We start from the raw sequence: 26,319 nt of genomic DNA on the forward strand, positions 1-26,319 counted from the left end.
TCTAGCGCTGATAACGAAATGCAAAAAAGCTGTAGTAAATAAATTCGCAGCGTCCATTTATTTAAACAAAATAATTCCTGTTCCAGCCGGTGGCCTAATATGCAAGAGCTTTTCACATACTTTGTGCGAAAAATTAGATTTGATAAAAAAATAAAAAAATAAATAATAAAACAGCCACTTTCAGAGGTTGCCGTCCCACCACACTTAGTTAACAAAAATATTTTTACAAACAAGATGATATCACAACACTCCATGATATTAATATGATATGTTCCCTGATCTGTAAAGCAGCTGGTTATCTTGCTTGGCACCGATAAGAAAAAGTGCTGTGGATTTCAGTTTGTGAGCACATTTGGGCTGAATCTTTCACACGTCACAAATTGCAGATGGGAAGCAGTGATCTCGAACAGCCGATCACCTCAGCGTGACCATCTGACACCTTCCATTTAGGAAAATAATACTTTCTATCTTAGCATACTTTCTCTGCAGCCAGGCAGAGGAAATATGCCTGGAAGAGTTTCAAGCTCAAACTTTGGTCCCATTCAGCCTGCTTTCTGTAGATGGATTGTTTTAGATTAGCTTTCTCTTTGTGTTAAGTGTGTTTTTGCGGTGAGGCCCTGATTCCGCTGATGCTCTGTGGAAAATATACAGTTGTTTGCGCATTAGGAGGGCATTTGTAGCCGTGCCTTGATGCTGGTTTGATTTCTCTTTTGTTTTTTTAAGGTCGTTTTGATCGAATCCTGTTCCTGAGGTCATGGGTTCCTTTCTAAGCCAGCGCACATACCGATGACGTTTATTGAGACTCTGACAGAGGCGCTAATTAAACATCATTCTCAGTTTGGCTGCTGAAACCAAGTCTAATTTCCAAACGATTATAGATACAACATTCACATATGTGTTATATAATATCAGTAAAGAATTATCTAGCCATCCTTCTCATTCATTCATTCTTTCATCTATTCTTCTATCCATTATTCTAAAGTTCTATCTAGCATTTTATCATTTCATCTATAGTTCTATTATTCTAAAGTTCTATCTATCTATGTATCTATCTATCATTTTGTTTTATCTATCTGTGTATCTATCATTTTATTTTTTTATCTATTATTCTATCTATCTATCTATCTATCTATCTATCTATCTATCTATAGTTCTATCTATCATTCTAAAGTTCTATTTATAATTTATCTATCTGTTGTATTATTTTATCTATTGTTCTATCATTCAAAAGTTCTATTTATCTATCTATCTATCTATCTATCTATCTATCTATCTATCTATCTATCTATCTATCTATCTATCTATCTATCTATCTGTCAAACGAGAATCAAGATTTTTTCTCGTTTAAAAAGACTGTAATATGTATTCCTTTACCTGCTAATATTCAGTTTGCAATCTTTCTGCGTTCTGTTTGTCAGCTGAATTTAATCGTTTTCAAATTTCAAAGGCTTTCTCCTTCAATGTAGCACGCCTATTTTAACCTTAAAAGCAAACGGCCGTGTTTCAACCGAACAAGTCTCATTTCACCATCACACATACATGCACCTCCATGCTGAACGTGACATAAAATCCACTGACGTCTGGCCCGCGGTCCACTCATGGGTGCAGCGTCTGTAATTTGAGCGATAAATAGGAGTTGGTTTAACAGTTGTGGAGAGAGTTGTAAATCTGGTCTGCGTTTTGCGGTCTCGGAGGGTTTAATTAGTCCACGGATTCCGCTTCTAACGTGATTTGAGGTTCGCTCAACACCTCCATAACGTGGCACAAGCAGAGTGCCCCTCCGCCTAAAGTCCGCTGCCCTCGGAGAGCCCTGTAGCAGTACAGAGCTTAAAGACTCAAAGACGCCATCTCAGCCTGTATAACAAGTCAACAGAGAATTAGCTGATGTCATATCAATTGAGCCCTTTGGTCACGAGCACAGGCTCTTCACTGAGGAGGAGTGAGGAAAACTGTCATTGTAATCCCAGGTACTTCAAATAATCCCTTACTAAAATGATATTCACAATGTTTTCTGAAAGCAAAGGGTAGATCTCCGTTCAATCTGTCACGTAACATTTTACTTTCCCGCTAAATGCTCTTCCTATATGCAGATTGATTGTTTGAATGGATATATATTTTTTGGTTTTCATAATTCACGACCAAGTAACCCCTGTGACATTTTGCAATGCCTCAAATCATGCTTTTCACTGAGCAAAGGTGTGTTGCTGTTTTTCTGATTTTCTCTAGAAAAATCACATTTATATTGCAGGAGGCGCCTGAGACATATTTATAAAAAATAAATAAATAACTGGCATATTATAATTAAATAACTAACTAAACTATACATATAAATATAATGAATTAATATAATTAAATTAATTCAAGTAAAATGAATATTAACTGGCCAAACTGTCACGTATGAAGGGTCTGAGGCGTGCGGATCCATGTGCAGGCTTTTATTAAATGAAGGCATGGTCAAAACAGGCAGGCGTCAAACAGGGCGAACAGGAATATCAGAGGCAAGACAATAGCAAAATCCAGAGACAGGCGGTGGTCAGGTCAGGCAGCAAACAATCACGGAATCAGAAGACAGGCAGGGTCAAAACCAGATAAACCAGAGACAATAATCCACGGGCGATCTAACAACGAAACAGGCGAAACAATGCAACCTGCAGTTGAGTGGCTTGCTGCAGTATTTATAGTCCTCTGACAGGAAGTAGCAGCAGAGGGAGTGATCGCAGATCACCCAGAGGTAAGAGCCCTCTGCTGGCTTGGTGACATAGCCCCCTCCTAGGAGCGACTCCTGGCGCCCACAAAACAAACAAAACAAAACATAACTGGGAGCTTGGGAGGGGGTTCCGGGAGGGAGTCAGCAAGCTGAGACCAGGAGGAAGAGACGGTGGGAGGAGCCAGGAGAAGACGGGAGGAGTAAGGAGCGGGAGGCGATACCGAGCCCAGCCATGATGGTCAGTGGTGGAGCCGACGGAGGGAGGAGCCATAGAGAGGGAACGGTCATCAACCCCATGGAGCCGACCGACGGCGGCGTGTGGAGCAGGTGGTCGAGGAGACTGAGGCGAAGGCGGAGAGCAGAAGAGCCAGGGTGATGCAGAGGCGCTGAGGTCCCAGGCGACACCGCAGGCTTTGGCGACTGATGCGGAGACGGGGGACGAGAAGGACGCGGCGGAGCCAGAGCGACAGAGGACTGAGGTAGAGCCGGGGGAAGGGAGGAGCCTGACAGAGCCGGAGGGACGGAGGGACGAGGCGAAGCTGGAGGAGAGGAATCCTGAGGCGACGGATGGTCGACGACCGACCAGGGCGTAGCCGGAGAGACGATGGAGCCTGGTGAAGCTGGTGGATTGACGGAGCACGGTGGAGAGGAGGGAGCTAGGAGCCTAAGGGAAGCCGACGGGGTCTGCAAGCCGAGCTGGAGTCCGGGGCTCGGAGGCGGACGATGAAGCGAGGATCCTTCACCCACGGGCGGCAATGGAGACTGGCAGACCCGTGGCGAGCTCCAGGTGGAGGGCAGAGGATGAGTGCAGGGGCTGCTGGGATCCATCGCCGACGTGTGGTAAGGGTGGGAGGGTGGGTTAATCTTGAGGAGGCGCACGAGGCGCGGGCACTGGACGGGGCGCACGAGGCGCGGGCACTGGACGGGGCGCACGAGGCGCGGGCACTGGAGGCTTGGCACGAGGCGCGGGCACTGGAGGCTTGGCACGAGGCGCGGGCACTGGAGGCTTGGCACGCAGGCGCGGGCACTGGAGGCTTGGCACGAGGCGCGGGCACTGGAGGCTTGGCACGACGCGGGCACTGGAGGCTTGGCACGAGACGCGGGCACTGGAGGCTTGGCACGAGACGGGCACTGGAGGCTTGGCACGAGACGCGGGCACTGGAGGCTTGGCACGAGACGGGCACTGGAGGCTTGGCACGACGCGGGCACTGGAGGCTTGGCACGAGACGCTGGCACTGGAGGCTTGGCACGCAGGCGCCGGCACTGGAGGCTTGGCACGAGGCGCGGGCACTGGAGGCTTGGCACGAGGCGCGGGCACTGGAGGCTTGGCACGAGGCGCCGGGCACTGGAGGCTTGGCACGAGGCGCGGGCACTGGAGGCTTGGCACGAGGCGCGGGCACTGGAGGCTTGGCACGAGGCGCTGGGCACTGGAGGCTTGGCACGCAGGCGCGGGCACTGGAGGCTTGGCACGAGGCGCGGGCACTGGAGGCTTGGCACGGCAGGCGGCCATGTTGGAAAGCGCGCAGGCAGGCGCCATGTTGGAAAGCGGCGCAGGGCAGGCGGCCATGTTGGAAAGCGGCTCTGGGCAGGCGGCGACCATCTTGGGAAGCGGCTCTGGGCAGGCGGCGACCATCTTGGGAAGCGGCTCTGGGCAGGCGCGACCATCTTGGAAGCGCTCTGGGTAGGCGGCGACCATCTTGGGAAGCGGCTCTGGGCAGGCGGCGACCATCTTGGGAAGCGGCTCTGGGCAGGCGGCGACCATCTTGGGAAGCGGCTCTGGGCAGGCGGCGACCATCTTGGGAAGCGGCTCTGGGCAGGCGGCGACCATCTTGGGAAGCGGCTCTGGGCAGGCGGCGACCATCTTGGGAAGCGGCTCTGGGCAGGCGGCGCCATCTTGGGAAGCGGCTCTGGGCAGGCGGCGGCCATCTTGGGAAGCGGCTCTGGGCAGGCGGCGCCATCTTGGGAAGCGGCTCTGGGCAGGCGGCGGCCATCTTGGGAAGCGGCTCTGGGCAGGCGGCGCCATCTTGGGAAGCGGCTCTGGGCAGGCGGCGGCCATCTTGGGAAGCGGCTCTGGGCAGGCGGCAGCCATCTTGGGAAGCGGCTCTGGGCAGGCGGCAGCCATCTTGGGAAGCGGCTCTGGGCAGGCGGCAGCCATCTTGGGAAGCGGCTCTGGGCAGGTGGCATCCATCTTGGGAAGCGGCTCTGGGAAGGCGGCCATCTTGGGCAGCGGCTCGGGAAGGCGGCCATCTTGGGCAGCGGCTTGGGGAAGGCGGCCATCTTGGGCAGCGGCTCGGGAAGGCGGCCATCTTGGGAATAAATGCAGTGTCTTCTTCCTCCATAATACCCAACGTGAGAGCTGACTCCACAGTCACTAAACCAAACTCAATAAAGTGTGCCAGTGATTCACGTGGACCCTCTCGAACAAGTTGTGTTTTGAGTGGCTGATTTATTCCTCGTGAAAAATTCAATTAGCAAACAGTCCGTAAATCAGAGAAGTAAGCCAGGTCCAGAAATTCCTGAGTATAATCCTCAAGTGATCGGGTGCCCTGCTTGAGGGTTAGCAAAGACATTGCAAGGTGCATACCTGGCCATGGTTCGGGGTGAAAAGCCGCTGGATCCTGGTGTGAGGTTGCATTCTGTCACGTATGAAGGGTCTGAGGCGCATGGATCCATGTGCAGGCTTTTATTAAATGAAGGCATGGTCAAAACAGGCAGGCGTCAAACAGGGCGAACAGGAATATCAGAGGCAAGACAATAGCAAAATCCAGAGACAGGCGGTGGTCAGGTCAGGCAGCAAACAATCACGGAATCAGAAGACAGGCAGGGTCAAAACCAGATAAACCAGAGACAATAATCCACGGGCGATCTAACAACGAAACAGGCGAAACAATGCAACCTGCAGTTGAGTGGCTTGCTGCAGTATTTATAGTCCTCTGACAGGAAGTAGCAGCAGAGGGAGTGATCGCAGATCACCCAGAGGTAAGAGCTCCCTCTGCTGGCTTGGTGACACAAACCTACTGTGGTCAAATGAATACGATAAATATATAAATGAATTATACAGACATTTCAGATAACAATACAATAGATTTTCACACGTGTTTTACCAGTATTTTAAATGATATATGCATTGTGTTATGATTAAGATTTAAAAGAAATGCCTATAACTTTAACAGTTAATGCCCTTTTTCTGTTTTTTTTTTCGCTCTGTTTTAATGTTTGTAATGTGTGACAAACAAAAAATACACAAAAAAATACCAATGAAAAGACAAAAATAAAAATACTTTTAAATATTATTATATATTATAAAAATATATATAATAGCATATCAGTGATACTAAAATAATACTTGGTAACGCTGCAGATGCCAGGTGAAGTTTGCTAGTTTTTCTATCATCTAGCCAGTGCTAAAGTGTCTTAAGTGAGGAATCCACCAGGCCAGTTAACACTCTGACGATAACAAATCGGTTTATTTTGTTTTTTTATGTTAATGTTGTCAACAGTTAATTCAGTTCATTCTTTCATTTCATCAAATAGTATGAGGAGATCTATCAGAAAACTCATGAGCACATATCAGCAGTAAAACTTTCATTAGCGCGCAGGAAGTGTTCTATCTAGCCGTTTATGGTGTCAAAAGCTCAAAAGCACAACAAAAAAGTTGAATCCTTCGCTTGATCCATATGCTTTATCTCAAACCTTTTCTTTTAATGGCTTTGTAAGCTTGATGCTGTTTTCCAGATGGCTATGTACCATTATAAATCTGTCTTGCATGTCAAGCAACTATGTTATAATATGACGATTCAGAAGCGTTACTCTTACCTACCAACAAACAGTACATATGTTTGACTAATTGGGCATATACATCGCAATGCTGCATGATTCGAAATTTCAATATATTCTATATTTTATTCACTTGCGCCTTTGCCTTTAGCGGACTAAGCGTTGATCACGCCTTTATCAAACGGTGCCGTTTCTTCGTATTCTGTTCTTTAGTAACGCGATGGGTTGATTTCATAATGTCATAATACCCCAAGCTGTCACATGATGACAGTTGAGATGTATGAAACATTGATGTATGGGTTCTGCGGGATTGGATGTAATGCAAAGCTGCAATCTAGTGTATATCTGGGCCAGCTGGCAGCTGATGCAATAAGACGTTACCAGTGCTGTGCAACAACAGGCAATGCACAGATTCGCTTTATTAGTGAACATGCTGAACAACTCCACGATGTTTAGGTCTCTATTTTTGGTTATTAAGAAAAGGTAAACGCGTGCCTTTTGCTCCAGCTTTAAAATGGATCTAACATTGCCTGAAATACTTTAATCGGATGCTTTTGTTTGCAATATTGGCGAACAGGTAGCGCCCGTCAGCAGTCTGCTTTTTTACGCATCCCTCCGTGAAGCGCATTTTTGCACTCTCTTATATCCTCCTTTATCTGCAGGTTATGCGATTAAGTAAGATGTTCTCTACACTGGATAGCACGGTGTGCGAGGAGAACTATCAGAGAACGCGTATGAGTAATGCATCAGCAGTAAAACTTTCATTAGGAGCACAGGAAGTGCTATATCTAGCCATTTGTGATGTTGAAAAAACAGACACAAAAAAAGTTTAATTCTTCACTCGATCCATATGCTTTATCTCAAACCTTTTCTTTTAATGGCTTTGCAAGCTTGATGCTGTTTTCCAGATGGCTATGTAGCATTATAAATCCGTCTTGCATGGCAAGCAGCTATTTCATGTTACAATATGAAGAGTTAGCTACCTGCTACCTGCTTTTCCGTTTCAGTATATACACCGGGGTTGCCAGTTGTTTGGCCAAGACCCCCAGTAGCGGGGGCCCACTATGTGTGTAAGCTGAATAAAATTATTTTAGTGTAAACAGATGCATTTTGTTTCTGCGAACAGGTTACAAAGGAAGCCTTTTCAGTAGTTTCCATTTGGAAAGATGCCCATCAGGGCACCTATTTGAGTTTTTACCCATTTGCGTATGAGAAATGCATTTGAGATTTTACTTCGTCTTAAACAACGCATAACTAAATAACTTTATTAGCCTTTTTTATTTATTTATTTTTTTTATTTGACATTTTCTGCATACGATGTCACGTCCGTGATGCTCACTCAAGACTGCAAGACAAGTTTGCCCAAAGTCCCTTGTTCGTTCTTTTTTGAAGGACTAAGCAAAAGGAGAAAAAGATGGGGTTATTTTGGCGATGGAGATTAAGGCAGAGGGGGGCTTTTTGTCATTTGTGCGAGACAAGCCATTCATCCATCCCCCGTTCAGAGCCCAAAAAAAAGGCTGGTCCCAGAAATTAGCAGTTTCAGCTCAGCAGCAGAGGCGTCGGGCTGTGAAGGAACAGAGAAATTGACTAATTAGCAATGCGCACTAAAACTTGACGGTTCTCTCCATAACGCAGAGAGAAAGAGAGGAAAGACTCGCCTTTTCTCCTCTCCTCTTTTCCATAGATGTTTGAAATCGCAGTCATTTACGCTCGACAGTTTTACAATAGCCTTGAGCCATAATTTTGCGAGTCTCTCCAGCATCCATACCCCTGCGCGGTCTCTCTCCCACCGGCCATGCGCGTCCGTTTCTCTCCCCGACCGTGGATTTCCTATTACTCTCGTTACGACTCACTGAGCCCCAGGCCCAAGGATAATGATGTGTTGTTTCTTGGTAGCATAATTTGTCACACGTATATTTCTTCTTCTTCTTCTTCTTCTTCTTCTCTTGCAGAAAGCACACGGCTCCTCTCACACTCACACACACTTCTTCTTGTTGTTAATTCAGAGGAAACATAAATGATCAATGAGCTTGAATGAGCGGGGATCAATGGTTAGGATTCTGATCCATCGATCATAGACTTTTCCAACAGGACCGAACAAAGAAAGTGCGCTGAAGGAGCCGCAGCTTTACTTTTCATCAAGTCAGGTAAGTTTTGGATACCTACTACTAGCATTCGGCACGGGTGCGCACTGTGCGTAAATGTGCCACGGGCTGAAAGTTGCCGTTTCTTCTGCTGTTCTGCCTCAGATTGGGCGAGAAACGCCGCGCGTGTTGTTGAACGGAGCGATCGCATTGTGTTGTCGCCGACCAAAGCGATGCGCAACCGCACATCTACGGTGGTGATGATGCTGATGTTGCGGAGACAAACCAATTGCTTTTGTATCGCAAATCGGGGAAATGTGTGCATGGCATTTATGTCTTGTAAGGGGGTGCGTGCGTGCGTGTGCGAGCGCGTGTGTGCGAGCGCGGCCGGATCGCAGATAGCGGGCAGTTTGTAGGCTAGATCGTGGGCTTCGCTTTCCAACAAGCCGGCGTAGTTTGTTTCAGCCCGCGGCGACCATCGGATTTGACGTGCTCGCGAACGCATGCACGAGACACATAGATGGGTACGCAAGGAGGACGCGTGTGCTTGGGAAATGCACGCGCTTGCATGCTGCAAACTTAATGCATTTGCATGCACGCACGACGTATATGTAGTACCGTATATCTGCACGAATCCAACTCGCATGCATGCATGAATGAATGAATGAGATACCTTCCGAATGCATACGCTTTTATAAAACCGACTGATGCGTTTCCATGCAGTGTAGTGCACCAATGGCATTGTTTACTCGCAGGAGGTGTGCGCAGCCCCGAAGTCATGTCCAGATCGGGTGACCGAACCTCCACGTTTGACCCGACTCACAGCGACACTCTGCTGCACGGTCTCAACCTGCTGTGGAGGAAGCAGCTCTTCTGCGATGTGACTCTCACGGCGCAGGGACAGCAGTTCCACTGCCACAAAGCCGTGCTGGCGCCCTGCTCGCAGTACTTCAGGTCCCTGTTCTCCACGCACATGCTGAGCAGGGAAGACGGGGCTGGCGGCGAAGGACCAAGGCAGCAGCGGCACCCGTCCTCCTCCCCGACGACAAGCTCCTGCCCAGCCCGCGCTCCACCATCAACAACCTGGTGCTGCAGGGCTGCTCCTCCATCGGTCTGCGGCTGGTGCTGGACTACCTCTACACGCCAACGTGACCCTCTCCTGACACGGTGGAGGAGGTGCTCTCCGTCAGCAAGATCCTCAACATCCCGCAGATTACCAAACTCAGCGTGCAGTTCCTCAACGACCAGATCTCGGTGCAGAACTACAAGCAGATCTGCAAGATCGCAGCTCTGCACGGGCTGGACGAGACCAAGAAGCTCGCCAACAAGTACCTGGTGGAGGACGTGCTCCTCTTGAACTTTGAGGAGATGTGCGCCATGCTGGACGCCCTGCCTCCGCCCGTGGAGTCGGAGCTGGCGCTCTTTCAGATGTCCGTGTTGTGGTTGGAGCACGACAGGGAGACCAGGATGCACTACGCTCCCGACCTGATGAAGCGCCTGCGCCGCCTCATCCCTGCTCGGAGCTGGTGGAGGGTGCAGTCGGTGGACTTTATGAGGAGCGACCCGGTGTGCCAGAAGCTGCTCCTGGATGCCATGAACTACCACCTGATGCCCTTCAGACAGCACTGCAGACAGACCACAGCCAGCAGGTATGATCTCCTACATCAGCTTGACACCTTCCCATAGATCTTTGGGGTAAAAAAATCTATTTTTTAACATATATAAGGGGTTGTGTCCATGGAAACTTTTGTTGTAGACCAGCAAAAATAAAACTGCATGAGGAAGAACAACAATATTAAGTACTTGTATTTTCACTTTTTTGTGTGTTTGTTTTCATCCTTTTTTGCTCGTGTATGTAAATGTAAATCACTACACAACACGCAGTGCACGTGATCATCGTGGCAGGCTTACGACAGGTGTCAGTAAACAGATCAGTCTCGCGGTAAAGATCTCATGTGTTCTCTTACAGGCAGCATAGTTAACTTGTGAAGGGAATTATATTAGATTAGCAATCTTTTGTTGCAATATCTGATCCCGTATTTGTTCACAGTTTCCACGCTTTGCCTTATCTGTGAGATCCTAGTTCTATTCCTCATAGTGCTGTTTCAGGGTTGATTAATTTCAGCACTGTTGCAAGCTTGCATACTGCAGACATTATTGCAGTCTGCAGATGGGATAATTAGCAGGAATAGGTGACCGTGGAATAAACTGGAATCAGTTGTTGGAGAATTTGAGAGAGAGAGAGAGAGAGAGAGAGATTGTTTCCAACGAGATGAACTCATTTTAAATGTCAGTTTTTTCAATTCTGAAATCAGGAATTAAGATAATATGAAAGTCAAAAGGGCTTGATGTGTATATTAGCATGCATTTGCTGATAGAATTAGATTGATAAATTGTTTGATTGCTATTAGATGTAATCAGGGAATGACTCTATTGGTGTCAAATGATAATCCTAGTGTTGAAGACTGAGTAGTTGCAATGTTCAAGGCTGGAATTGTTAATTTATTTCCCAAGCACAGTTTTACAGAGCTGAAGGGACTGTAAATATTGAACATCCAGACTTTAAAACACTTATTAAATCTATGATTTCTATTGCACAGCCTAAGAGCAAGGTCTCTAAACCACTGTTGACAGAAGTCACATGCACAACTTTGGCCAATAGAATAAGAACAAAACGCCTGTGAAGACTTCAGAGTGGCTTGAATCATAACCAAACGTCAAAATAACTGCTTTAAAAGATAACATTTAAAAGCGGCTACGAAATGTTACGCTGCTTTGACACATTATATTCATTTCACAGTTTCAAACTAGACTTCGAAACTAGTTAGCGCTAGTAACTAGACCTAAAAATACATCCTGCATTAGTGTGCACTTGTGCATCGCTCACACGAATCAACATTGATTCTACTACTTAAAATATGAAGCAGTTTTTCTTTTGCCACTCATTCGAGGCTTATAGAGTCGCTCAGCATTAATATTCTCCCATGTTTTCTGCTCGGCTTGCTGTCTCCTCTCCTTGTGTTTGTACACGCTTTTACCTTGTCGTGGCATCTCATTCAATATGTAATTGCTCTGCACTAATAACGGCTAATGACAGAATTGTTAATGAATCCGTTTCCGGTCCCTCTGTAACCCAGGATTCGTTCAACAAGCGGATGCTCCTGTTGGTTGGAGGCCTGCCCCCGGGTCCCGACCGCCTCCCTAGTAATCTGGTTCAGTACTACGACGACGAAAAGAAGACATGGAAGATCCTTACAAGTGAGTGCCTTGCTAGCGTGCTCTTTTCTCTTCCACAGGAAGAACCCTGGCTGTGTGTCGGGTTGTGCTCTGTCGCAGAGCAGAATAGAGCGAGAGCTTCCTGAGATGCAGGAGGTAATGATGTATCACTATCACTTTTAATGTAACTTTTTAATCAGAGCGTGACTGCCTTCACACCATTGTGGAGCTGTAACGCCTGGATTCGCTTGTGTGTGTTTTTTTATTTTTTTGCCTCTGTCTTTTTGCATAAGCGTGCCGGCAAGATTAATTTTAATCTAATGATCTCGGGGAGATTCATCATCAGAAGATGACACGTATTCTTATTGAACTGCTTTATTAGGGCAAACGCTCGTAAGTGCATTTGTCTTCGCGAGCAGCAGGGAAGGAGCGCGAGCGGTTCGCAATGCTGCCAGTTGTTTGTCGTGAGGAATTAAAAATATGAATTCTTACTAGGGTTTGAATCGCAACAGTGGAGATCAAAAGTGTCGGTGTTGACATCGTAATCGTAAAAAAAGGGATGTCATGGTAGTGTAATCTTGGAAGGGATTTTGACAGAATAGCTCTTTCGTAACTCAAGGGACTTGAAATGGAAATTTCGTGTTTCATTTAAGTCTCAACTTTGTCTCGGATGTCTTCTAACACCATCGAAAAAATAAAATAGACACAAATGAGCCAGAGGTCGACCTGCAGTTCATGCGAGTTCATGTTGAAACACAGAAGATTTCTGTCTTTGATCAGGAAAGGAAAGCAAAAGTGGCCATTTGCTATTAATTTCTGTCTAAAAGAAGTAATGAAAAGGATACTCAAACCAAAAATTTAAATTCCGTTATTTATGTCGTTCCAAAACTGTCCATAAAAGAAGAAAATGTTCAAAAAATGGTCTATACAATGAAGGTCCGGTGTTGTTTAGTTCCCAGAGTTCTTAAAAAATCTTACTGTTTATGTTCTGCTGAAGACAGAAATGCACACCGGTTTCAAAAGACACGAGGGAGAGTAAATAATGACAGGATTTTCATTTTAAGCTTAGCTATCCACTAAATTAATATTGCTTAAACGTCTATGTTTGAGTTCATACTGACATCTCAGACTTATGATGACAGACTTTGATGTCTTAGCAAATCTGAGCACAGTTTGAGACACTGTTAAGATCTCTCAAACTGTAGAGACTTCTCATGTGAAACATCTGAGAAGCTGGAGACAGATCTCATTTGCTCTGCTTGTAATTTCATTGCTGTATACGAGAAACAATCGAGGCAATCTCTTGGGTGATTTTTCTTTCCTATGCATGTATTCCTCAAAACAATTAGTTTATATACAGTGATGTATCGGAGTTTTAAAAGAGGCTCTTGCTTATGATGCTAACTGTTAGCATCAGAGCTAGCCGTTGATGGTGATGATCTGCCATGCAGTAGCTCAGTATAAGATTATTCCTCAGAAATGATTTACTGCTCAAAAACGTTTCTTATTATTATCAATGTTGAAAACAGTTCTGCATCATAACCGCCATTGCACCGATCTTAAGTAACGATGAGGATATTTCTAACGTTAGAAAAGATTTCCATTTTAGGCAGTTTTCAGCATTGATAATAATTAGAACCATTATTAATAATTAAGCACCAGTAATAATTAATAATTAAGCAGCAAATCAGCATATTAGAATGATTTCTGAAGGACACCGAAGACAGGAGTAATGATGCTGAAAATTCAGCTTTGTAAATTTTAAATGTATTCGAATAGAAAGCGGTTATTTTAACGTGTTATATTTCACAATGTCAACGATTTTATATTTTGGATCAAATAAATATAGCCTTGGTGAGCATGAGAGACTTCTCTGAAAAACTTCTGACCGGTAGTGCAGCAACTAGCCAAGACACAATGTGTTATGATTTAATTAAAACCATTCTATAGTGTCTGTTCCTTACCGAGGCAAAACAAGGACATAAACGGACGTGCAGTCATTTTGTTTTATGGCTGAAATTGCGTTCAGTCATCCAATCACTGCATCGCTGAGGTGCGAGACCTACAAAGACACCTTACGCTCCGAAACCTGCTTGTAAGCGTTTGGCAGCACGCATAACATTCATTAATGAATTACATCTGGATCTATATAACTTACACTCATAAGGTCATAGTGTAATGTCCTTTATTTCTGCCTCAGACGTCGAGTCTTAAATGGCCCATGGCCAGGCGGAGCGACCAAACTGCAAAATCATCCTGTGAACACACCAGCAGCCCCTTGATGTCGCTTTGGGTGTGCAGGTTATTAACATTCAATCATAACTTTGCAATGAGCCGAAACCCAAAAGGGGGGGAACGGCGACTGATTAAAACCTTCATCAGCACTATTTAGGATGGTTCTCATGACTGGCTGCACCTCTCTGCTTCTGTGGCTTTCTGCTCTGTGGTGAGACTGCCACCTAGTGCACACAGTCTGCTACGCTCAAAACGACTTCACACGTCATGATTATGCCATAATGCATTTGCTTAGTCTTTTTATTTTTTCTTTATATTAAGACGTGTTACAGCATGTTTCATATTAAACTCAAAAGATTTCTTTTTTTGCATTACATAACGTCTATATTATTTTCGGGATAAGCACCTTTCCATCAATTCAAATTGTTTCTTTTTTTGTTAGTCTCAATAAAGATTCACAATTTGTAAACAGCATCATTTAAAAGCTGTACGATAATCACCATTATAGTGAATAAATATTGATACTGCAATGAATCAGTGTTATTAAGCTATATTTCTTAATTTTTATATTAGTTACAGTTTTAATAATTTTAAGTTTTAATAATGAATAAGTTTTGTCATTTTAGTCATTATCTATAAACAAACAAATATAGATTTTTTTGTTTGTTTTCATTTTAATGTTTCGCATCAAATTAAGCTAAAAGAGACATGTTCCCTTGGCAGCTAGCTGAAATAAAAACTTTTATATTTTATTTAGTTTCAATATTTTTTAAAAATCGTTTTATCTTTAAAATATATTCTCAGATGGTTTTATATGAGTTTACATACATTTAAAATTGTTTCATATTGCTGTTTATTTTTTTAATATATATTATTTCTTATTAACATGAACAATGTGCAAGACAGTTATGGTATTTAATAATTCTCTACAATGTTAAGTAATACAAACTCTAATGTTTATTGTCAGTTGATGTTAGCTCAGGTCCATTAAATACTAAAATATACAATTTTATTAATAAGGATTAATAATGCTTTAGAAGTATTTTCAATAATCAATATAGTTACCTAATGTTAAGAAATGAAACCTTGTTGTCATAAAAGTTTCTTTAACCAAAATAAAAATCATTCTTTTTATTTTGGATTAAAATATAGCTTAAAAACATATTGACACAAACAGCTCCTGACAGGTTTTAAAATAGTCAATACACCGTCATAAACTATAACTATATCACAGTTCTAACCCCAGCATGTAGGGTTTTTGTCTGTGTCTGTGAGATGAATTTCCGGATATATGTGCCTTTAAAAGTCAATATCATAAATCTTTGCAGTGTGCAGGTTTCTTATCAGTCATTTAAGCAATATGATGCATCTGCAGCTGTGTAGATGAGGCTGTAAGATCAATAACAACGCCTGGACTGTGACCTCTTGATCATTTGAATCATCTCGCAACAAATCACCCTCCAACAGCGAGTCTGTTTGCACGTGTGTCACGTCTGCAGCAGTAAATGTCAGCAGGCCACAAAAGCCTCGCGTGGCTCCAGACACCCGAGATGCCAAATCATTCTCTCGCTGACAGTAAGATCTCTGTCAATCAGTCTGGTTTCGTGTGCAGCGAGACAGTCAGGAGGTTCCCCTCGCGGGATTCAGTCCGCATCCGTTCTCAATGGAAAGGCCTCGGTGCGTCAGACTCCGGTTAGATTGCGGTAGAAGAGGCCAATCGGAAAAAAGCGCGATTCAAGGCTGTCTAATTTTACAGCAACTGTGATCCATCAGGCAGCGGAGATGTGACAGTGGAAATGAATGATCGAGGCAGACAGGTGGCTCTTAGCGTCACGACTGATTTACGCTGCACGGGCACCGGACGGAGATTTATGGAGTGAACATGATCATGTTCATTATGACTGTCACCTCGCGACCATTTCTCTCTATTTCAACTGGGGGTCACTTTTGCAGGAGCTGGAGAATTAGAGAAGATGGAGACAGGAAAGACTACTGCTGGAAAGCAGCCTGCATATCAACAACAAACCGGAAATATTAATATGAGCAAATATTATTTGTGTGACTGCGTTTAATTCTCTGTATATATATATATATATATATATATATATATATATATATATATATATATATATATATTGTATGAGGCAGAGGAAGCACAAGAGAAACAGGTGCAGTGAAACTCCCGGAGGGTGTATTTATTAGATAATACACAGAAGGTGCGCGGTGAGTTCGAGGCGTGCGGGAATGCAGCGGTGCGTCCGGGGGAAGTGTAGCGGTGAGTCCGGTGAGTGCAGCGGAGCGTTGTCTTCAGTGCTTTCCAGTGCTCGGAGTGGTGAGGGAGTCCACGGTGAGGCAATCGGGAATTAGCTCAGGTAGGCTCGTCACGGTGAGGCTTCTGGGAGATAAAGAGAAAGACAACAAGTTAGTGTGCAACCCGAGTCTCGTCGCTCACTGAAGCCGCCGTCGCCTGGCCGGGCTTATCTGGCCCGCGGCTGATGAGCTCCAGGTGTGGCGAATCCTTCGTTGAGTGGCTGGTGAAGGTGTTCCTGGTTTGTTCCCAGGGCAACGCTGATCCGCCCTCGGACGCCTTCGTCACACTCCCCAAGCGCTGTCCTGGTCCTGGTGGATAAAGCAGAACGTAGTAACGGGGAAATTTGGGGTGGGTGGGGAGTGACCCTGACAGACCTGCAAAGCCGACCACATCCGTGATAGGCCGTCGGCGTTGGCGCTTGGCTGTCCCAGCGCGGTGTTGCACGCCAAAGTGGAAGTCCTGGAGCGCGAGGAACCAGCGGGTCACCCTGGCGTTCGTGTCCTTAGCCCTGGCCATCCACTGTAGGGGTGCGTGGTCGGTAAGTAGGGTGAACCGCCGCCCAGGAGGTAGTACCGCAGTTCCAGGACTGCCCACTTGACGGCTAGGGCCTCCTTCTCTACCGCGCGTAGTTCTTCTCGGCGGGGGTCAGCTTCCTACTGATATATAGGACCGGATGCTCCTCACCCTCCTGGATCTGGGACAGTACGGCTCCCAGACCCACATCAGAAGCATCCGTCTGCAGCAGCAGGAAGGGCAGCCGAGTCCGGGGCTCTCAGGACAGGGTCCGAGGTGAGTGCGGCCTTAATCCTCCGAACGCCTCCTCGCGCTCAGGGTTCCACAGAACCGTTCAGGCTGCCCCTTCCTGGTCAGGTCTGTCAGAGGGGCGGCTATGGAGGAGAAGTCGGGGATGAAACAACGGTAATACCCTGCCAACCCCAAGAAGGCGCGTGCACTGGGTTTTGTTGGTGGGCCTCGGGGTCTCCTGGACCGCGGCGATTTTGCTCTCCTGTGGCCGGATCAGTCCTCTCCCAACTCGGTAACCCAGGTACTTCGCTTCGAAGAGCGCCAGGTGACATTTCTTGGGGTTGGCGGTGAGTCCAGCCCGTCGAAGATCGCGAAGCACCCTCCGCAGGCGCTCCAGATGGTCCTCCCAGGTCTCCGAGTGGATCACAAGGTCGCCAAGATAGGCTGCGCGTACTGTTGGTGGGGTCGTAGTAAGACGCCCATTAGTCGCTGGAAGGTGGCTGGTGCCCCGTGTAGACCGAAGGGAAGGGACCGGTATTGCCAGTGGCCGCCGGGGGTGGAGAAAGCCGTTTTTGGCTTGGCTTCCTCTGACAGCGGGACCTGCCAGTATCCTTTGGTGAGATCGAGGGTGGAGATATACCGGGCCCTTCCAAGACGCGTTCCAGCAGTTCGCCTACACGGGCATGGGATATCCGTCAAACTCGGAGACCTGGTTGAGTCGCCGGTAGTCATTGCAGAAGCGGAGGGTGCCGCCAGGTTTTGGAACCAGGACGATGGGGCTGACCACGGGCTCGCTCGATGGTTCAATCACCCCCAACTTCAGCATCTGATTTACCTCCTCCTCAATAGCTCGCCGACGAGCCTCAGGGATCCGGTAGGGCCGCTGCCGGACGATGACGCCGGGAGGGGTCCGGATCTCGCTGGAGGAGGTTAGTCTGCCCGGCGTGGGCGAGAACACATCCGAGAACTGACCGACCAGATGTTGGAGTTCCGTCTTCTGTGCGGGAGCGAGCAGGGCATTGGTGTCGACGACCGGGCCCTCCTGAACGGTGAGTGCGGATAGGTGTTCCCTAGTCCCCACCCACTTCTTCAACAAGTTAATGTGGTATATTTGTTCGGTACGTCGACGGTCTGGTTGGCGGACTCGGTAGGTAACCGGGCCGATCTTTTCCAGGACGGTATATGGGCCCTGCCAGGTGGCCAGGAATTTGCATGCATTGGTGGGGACCAGTACCATGACCCGGTCGCCGACCTGGAATTCCCGGGGTTGTGCAGGGCGGTTATAGTGCCGTTGTTGTTGCTGCTGGGCCTGCGTCATGTGCTCCCGCACGAGGGGCATCACCCGTTCAATCCGGTCCCGCATGGCTTGAACATGTTCCACGACCGACCTCTGGGCATCCGGCTGCTGCTGCTGCTCCCAGGCCTCTTTTGCCACGTCCAGCAGGCCTCGCGGCTGTCGACCGAACAGCAACTCGAATGGGGTAAAGCCGGTGGAGGCCTGGGGCACCTCACGCACCCCGAAGAGGACGTAGGGGAGCATCTGGTCCCAGTCGCGTTTGTCCTCGGAGACAACCCTTCTCAACATTTGCTTCAGTGTCTGGTTGAACCGCTCCACAAGTCCGTCCGTCTGGGGGTGGTACACTGAGGTGCGCAGCTGCTGGATCCGTAGCAACCGGCAGAGGTCGGCCATCACCCGGGACATGAACGGGGTGCCTTGGTCGGTCAGTATCTCCCCGGGTATCCCCACTCTGGTGGACAGGGTGAAGAGCTCCTGGGCGATCGCCTTGGCGGTGGCTTTGCGGAGTGGGATGGCTTCGGGGTACCGGGTGGCGTAGTCCACGATCACCAGGATGTGTTCGTGGCCGCGGGCAGACCTCGGCAGCGGGCCCACCAGATCCATCCCGATGCGCTCGAAGGGCACCTCGATTATGGGCAGCGGGATAAGTGGACTAGGGGGAGGTGGCCGGGGCGAGGTCTTCTGGCACTCTGGGCAGGCCTGGCAGAAAAGTTTCACGTCTCCGTCGAGCCCCGGCCAGTGGAAACGGTCCCGGATCCTCTTGATAGTGTTGGCGGCCCCGAGGTGTCCGGCCAGCGGGTGGGCGGGGCGAGCTCCAAAATGGTGTCCACTTTCCTCGGGCACCACCAGGAGCCGTTTTCCTCCCCCTCCGCCGGGCGACACAATAGAGCAGGCCGTTCTCCACAATAAAGTGGGGAAGAGGATGGGGGCCGGGCCGCGTCTCCTCTCCATCCATGAAATGTACCTGGTTCCAGCAATTCTTGAGCCGGTCATCCTCCCGCTGAGCCCGGCCCGAACGAGCCCTCCGACTACCTGTTGGAACACATCAAAGAAAACATTAGTTGTAGGAGGAGGGGACTCACCATCTCTTCCGCTGTCCGATGCTAGGAGAACGGCAGGGCGGCGGTTTCTCTCCCTTTCGCCTCTTCCGGCGAGGGTTTCGGGGCTGACAGGCTGTGTCGCGTGTGTAGCGCCTCCTCGAAGCCCGGCCAGTCCCGCCAAGGATGATTGGTACTGGCAGATCCCGTGACGAGACCCACCTCCAGGGGCCAGCTTCCTCCGGCCGTCGTCACGGTGATGAGGCGGGTGGAAACTTTCCTGGTGTCCCCGTGGACGCAGGTCAGTGGCAGCTGTTTCCGTGGTTCCGCAAGTGCGGGGGTAGGGGCGAGACTGAACCAGGCTAATGGTACTGCCAGAGTCAAGGAGGGCGCTGAACTTCTGTCCATTCAGGCCGATGGGGATTTTCGGTGCGGCGCGGGGAAGCTCCCGGTGGAGGCTGCAGCCTGCCAGCCACGCCTAGGGGTTTGAGGCCTCTTCGGTTGGCATTGGCTCATCTCTCGCGGTCGGGACCGCCGCCTCTCCATCGGGTCGCCGGTGCCCTCCGCGCGCGCCTCCTGGGACACCCTCCGGGAAAAGATGGCGCCGCGCCCGCCCGGCCTCGACGCTGGGCGGCTTCCGCCAGCTCGACCGCCTCCACCAACTCCGCAACGTTCTTGGGGTTTCTCATACCGACCGCCTGGCGATAATTTCGGGAAGAGCCCGCAGGAGCCGGTCTATCACCACTCTTTCCACAATGATGGCGGGGTTGGTGTCCCGCCCAGGAGCCAGTGTTGCGCCAGCCGAGTAAGTTCGCGCGGCTGGGTCCTTGCCGGCTGGCGAGACTGGAAGACCCACTCTTGAAGGCTTGGGCTGCGCGAGACCGGTGACAGACCGACCCTGCCCAAGATTTCCTTCTTCAGGTTATCATATCCCTTCGCCAGGTCGGCCGGCATGCTGAAGTAGGCGCGCTGGGGCTCTCCTGACAGCAGCGGGCCAGCGCTGCGCGTGCCCAATCCCGCCGGTCCCATCCTCAGTGGTTGCGACGCCTCGAACATCTCAAGATAGATTTCGGGTCGCGTCGCTGGCGGACATCTTGGGTATCAGCTGTGTGGCTTGCATCCGGGGATCAGGCACGGCGGGGCGTGGTCGAGTGGCGGCACGGAGGGCAGCGAGCTCCTGCTCGGTCTCATTCTGGCGGGTGGCCAAATGCTCGACGATCTGTTGCTGGCGAATAGAAACCTCTGAGAGGCGTTGGAGGAACTCCTCCATCTTCGCCGGGAAGCGAGCGCTTTCCTGGGGAAAACAAAGAGAGAAGTTGATGTTGTGGGGACCTTTAATAAAGGCGCGACAGCGTTCTTCCTTTTTCTCTTTGTTTTCTCTGTTCTCTTGCGCTTTAAAACTGCGCGCATTCTCCACCACTTGTGGCGAGGCAGAGGAAGCACAAGAGAAACAGGTGCAGTGAAACCCCGGAGGGTGTATTTATTAGATAATACACAGAAGGTGCGCGGTGAGTTCGAGGCGTGGGGAATGCAGCGGTGCGTCCGGGGAAGTGTAGCGGTGAGTCCGGTGAGTGCAGCGGAGCGTTGTCTTCAGTGCTTTCCAGTGCTCGGAGTGGTGAGGGAGTCCACGGTGAGGCAATCGGGAATTAGCTCAGGTAGGCTCGCCACGGTGAGGCTTCTGGGAGATAAAGAGAAAGACAACAAGTTAGTGTGCAACCCGAGTCTCGTCGCTCACTGAAGCCGTCGCCTGGCCGGGCTTATCTGGCCCGCGGCTGATGAGCTCCAGGTGTGGCGAATCCTTCGTTGAGTGGCTGGTGAAGGTGTTCCTGGTTTGTTCCCAGGGCAACGCTGATCCGTCCTCGGGACGCTTTCGTCACAATATATATATATATATATATATATATATGAGCTCAAAGTAAAAATAGTTTGCAGGGGATTTTTGTAATTCATAGAAATTAATGTTAAAAACACACAGACACACACACACACACACACACACATATATATATATATATATATATATATATATATATATATATATAAATAATACAGATGGGCACCAGTTACACCATATTTACTGTAAATGTTGATTCATGGATGCTGATGCTCTAAAAATACAAATATTATTGCTTTGGCCACATTTGGAGTGATTTCTAAACACTAGACTCATCGGTTTGGTCTCTGTGTTACAGTAATGCCGTATAACAGCGCCTCATCACTGTGTGGTCGAGGTGGAGAACTTCCTGCTTTTATTGGGTGGAGAAGACCAGTGAAACCCTAATGGTAAAAAAAGACGAAGAAGCCAATACTTGATGAACTTAATGTTATCTCTGGCATTGATTTCCTTATAGTATTTAGCATTTTATCTTTTTAAACAATGTTTGTAACGCGTGAACAAAACTAATACGTGTATCATCTTCACAGGCAAACACAGCACTAACTTTGTAAGTCGGTACGATCCGAGATTCAACAGCTGGATCCAACTACCGCCCATGCAGGAGAGGTATGATGCCTTCTGAAAACGACTTATTATTCATAAAATAATAAGAGCTCTTCATAACATGGCTATAATTATTTCTTAAGCCTCCGTGATGAATTTTTCGCTCTTGGCTGCGACGGGGATATTCGCTGTAAACAGTCTCTACGTTGACTGATTTTAAGAGCCGATCTTTTCATCTTGTCTTTGTTTCAGGAGAGCGAGTTTCTTCGCTTGCTGCCTGGATAAGCACTTGTATGTTGTTGGGGGAAGGAACGAGACAGGTTATCTGTCTAGCGTTGAAGCCTATAACCTTGAGACAAACGAATGGAATTACGTTTGCGTCTCTTCCACAGTCGCTGGCTGCTGCGCAGGCGCCGTGCACAATGGGAAAATATACATCTCAGGTTTGACGATACACCTCACCCAAACAGTGAATTAATCAAAGTGTCTGAGACGTTGCTAACAGGTGCCCTTACAAGATATTTCGAACAGCTGCCTTCACTTGATATACATCTTGAATTCAGCACGAAATGCGTTTGAAAACCACTTTAGCGTTCGTGAGTGAAACAGCATGTTTAGTATTTCTAAGTAAAAAAAGTTGGACAGTGTTTGAATTTGTCCATTTGTTGTTTCACTTTTCTTTGGAATTGTTCACTAGAGCGGTGTGCTTTGATTAACAAGCAAATGATAAATAAGACGATATCTTTAATGCAATGTTAGAATATAAAAAATATGTAAATAAGACCAGGAATGCGTACTGGAGAGGATATTATTTTTCCCAAAAAGCTACTTAATGTTATTGCACTCGCATTAAAACCCACTGACTTTGTTCACACGCATTAAATCTGCTTCCCAACTTTTATTTAATTATTTATTTTTTTTTTTCGCATTAGTTGTTACATGACTGGCCTACAAAAAAAATGACTTGTTATACTACTGCTAGCGCTGTCAAACGATTAACCACGAATGTTTAAAAAGCTTTTGTTTGCATAATATATGTGTGTGTTGTGTATGTTAAGTATATATAAAAATACACGCATGCATGCATGTATTTAATGTATATTAAATGTATTCGTATGAAGTATAAATTATATGAATATATACATGTAAATACATGCAAATATATATTGCATGTATGTGTATTTATATATAAATATTAAATATACACAGTAGACATTATTTAAGCAATTAATCGTTGGACAGCACTAATTATGCTATTCCAAATAATGGATTCAATATTTTTAGCAACTTGTTTTCTTTCTGTTAGCACTAGTTTTATATCTCCTTTTGTAACTGACCGATCTTAACTTATTGACATCAGTTTTTGAGTAAATGATGTTACAAGGTGCATAAGCTCAGATCAATGCAGCCTATGATCAGTTAATAACATAAATAAACAGTTGACAAAAAGTTTTGGAACTGATATTCCACATGCAAGATTTACAATCATTTTTACAGCTGATTATTTTTGACCCGGGAGCAACAAATTCGTTTTCTCAACACAGAGCGAGGCTTGAGAAAATAATATCCCATCGGTTTTAGATTCGGCATCGACTTCATTTTATGCAAATCTCTCTTTGCGAATCTGTGCCCTCGCCTGAAACTGCTATTGTGTATGTTCTGCTTCAGGTGGCGTTCACAATGGTGAGTACGTGTCTTGGCTGTACTGCTACGACCCCGTGATGGACGTGTGGGCTCGGAAACAGGACATGAACACCAAGCGAGCCATACACGCTCTCGCAGGCATGAACGACCGCCTCTACGCTATTGGGGGAAACCACTTAAAGGGTAATTTCTATTGCCGTGACCCAAAGGGGGAGGCGCTTACTGTGAACGCAACAGTAATCAATACACTTTCTTTTGTGATTCGATTCCAAGTAACACTTATACGCCGCTACAGAGTAAGGGTTTTATCATATGCGCTTGGGCTTTCCTCTGATCTCTTTGTCTGTGCGTTTCAGGATTCTCTCATCTGGATGTGATGCTGGTCGAATGCTACGATCCTAAAGCAGATCAGTGGAGCATCCTGCAAACGCCCATCCTAGAGGGACGCAGCGGGCCTGGATGCGCAGTTCTTGATGACAGTATTTACTTGGTGGGAGGCTACAGCTGGAGCATGGTAAACACATCTTACACTTACATGAGATAGATAGATAGATAGATAGATAGATAGATAGATAGATAGATAGATAGATAGATAGATAGATAGATAGTAATGTAATAGGTATATGGAGTGTGTGTACTTGCTACAAATATGGACTGTCCACCTGGATAGTAATACCTGAATTTTTTGACATGAAGAAAAATTTTATTTTTTAAATAATAAAATATGTTTATCTGAAAGTATACCAATGCAAACAGGTTTTCTTTAGGGTTAGTGGATAAAAATATTGTTTAATCAGTCTATGGAAATGTGTGTACTTGCAAAAGTTATTTCATTTTTAATTAATAATTTATTTATTTAATTCAAATAAATATTTTTTTAATAATTGTTTTCTTATTTTAGTATGAATTAATTTGCATTTAGTTACCATACCAAGTTAAATCAAAGCAAATTATTTAATGCCCTTATATACGACCAAACGTAATTTAAAGATAAAGTGGGTATTTTTTTAAGTATTTTTTAGTATTTGTTAGTATCGCAGTTAGCTCTGTTCTTTAGTATCAGTTTAATTTTCAGAGTTGACGGGAAGTCATTTTAAGGTTGATATCCCCAAAAAAAGGTGTTTGATTAAACTTTTCAAAACTGGCTCAGCCAATGGCGTGAGGTTGGGGGCGGGGCTATCTTTTTTGGCCGACCAATCACAGACGGGTTCAGAATTGCGTGCATTTGTGCACTACTATCAAAACTGATAGTAGTGCCAAAAAAAACGCGCTTCACCGTCGCCTAAAATCTTTTCGGATTTGAAACACGTAGAAAATAAGAAGCTCTGAAATATATATCCAGTGGGACTAGGTTTTGACTGGGTTGCCTAAGATTAAACTGTACGTACAAGAAGCATTCTGAAGTATTAAATGAAAGGTTGCGTGAATAACTCTGCAAATATCTCTTGCAGGGGGCGTATAAGTCATCCACCATTTGTTACAGCCCAGAGAAAGGCACATGGACTGAAATGGAAGGAGAAGTGGCCGAACCTTTAGCCGGACCGGCCTGTGCCACAGTCATACTGCCAGCCTGTTTACCATTTAACAAATAACTATATAGAGCGCCGGATAAAGTGGAAAACCTGTCGGGATGGGAAGTCAATGGCTAAATGAATCAAATAAATGAGGAGACTCTCCCTATGGAACGCCCCCAGCTTTTGAACAGGAGGTGATGAGGTGTACAGATTATTATTTTTTTACTGGTCTGACAAGAGCACTTTGTTTCTTTCATACCTAACAGTTTTAAACTGATATAATCATCGACTTTACGTATTTGATGCGCACGTGTGTTGACATTCAGCTGCTCACGTTCAATCCTTTTTATCATAAACGTTTGACACGGCACGCATAGTTTTTCGGGGTGGGGGGTGGGGAGGGGACAAATCGATATAGCGTCCATACGTACTTTGTATTTCGTGGAAACCGCCGATCAAAGTTGAAGTGGGTTGACAAAGGAATATTCACGTTTTTACAAAACTCATGATTCTGTGTGCACCGTAGAGTAGATATCCGCTATTTAATATATATCACACCATGTCTGCTTGTTAGATATTGTCGCCATACTTGAGTGGCGCGTTGTTATTTGTACAGACGAGAGGGGCGTACATGTCAATTCTTAAAAAAAAAAAAAACACATTTCAGTAAGACACGTTATGATTTATTGTTTGAACAATCAGTATATTATTTATTTAGCCATGTGGTATATATGCATGGCGTGAAGTGGAAAGCTTATTGTGTTTTACTGTGGGTACATATTTGTTTATGTTAATATATGTTCATATCTCACAGTGCCTATTTTTAGCATCAGGCTGCTTTTATTTCAACTTTCCCATTCTGAGACCTTTAAATCGAGTCAAAAATCATATAAATTGTCGGCCTGATCGGTTTCTCTGAGACGTGATATGAAATCTGAATTCGTTGCACTGGTGTTCGTTGGCCCTTTTGATGAAAAAAGGGAATGTTTTTCATTGTTGTAAATAATCGCTTGCAGTGGAACATTTTTGTGCTCATAGGATTTATTCTCAAATCCTGTTATGTTCTTTACATTTAGTCTATGAAAATAAAACTGAATTTCTGGATCAATAATCTGTCTGGGCTCCCCGCAACTACACAAAAACGTGTGTTTGCGGTATTACAGCAACTGACTCATTACCGCATTACATTACATTATAGCGCAGAATTATGTGTTTCGTTAACTTACTGTAAAGTGTTTTGTTAAATACAACATCAAACAAATCAGATAATAGGCGCAATTACACATAAAACTTTGGCGAACTGAAGGTAAGGT

General features: G+C 46.3%; 1 pseudogene; it reads left to right on the forward strand.

The window, feature by feature from the left end:
• Nucleotides 1-8,890: 8,890 nt before the first annotated feature.
• On the forward strand, nt 8,891-25,361 carry LOC122328647 (annotated as a pseudogene).
• The last annotated feature ends 958 nt before the right edge of the window (nt 25,362-26,319 follow it).

Source organism: Puntigrus tetrazona, chromosome 23 (genome assembly GCF_018831695.1).
Source record: "Puntigrus tetrazona isolate hp1 chromosome 23, ASM1883169v1, whole genome shotgun sequence".
Taxonomy (NCBI): domain Eukaryota; kingdom Metazoa; phylum Chordata; class Actinopteri; order Cypriniformes; family Cyprinidae; genus Puntigrus; species Puntigrus tetrazona.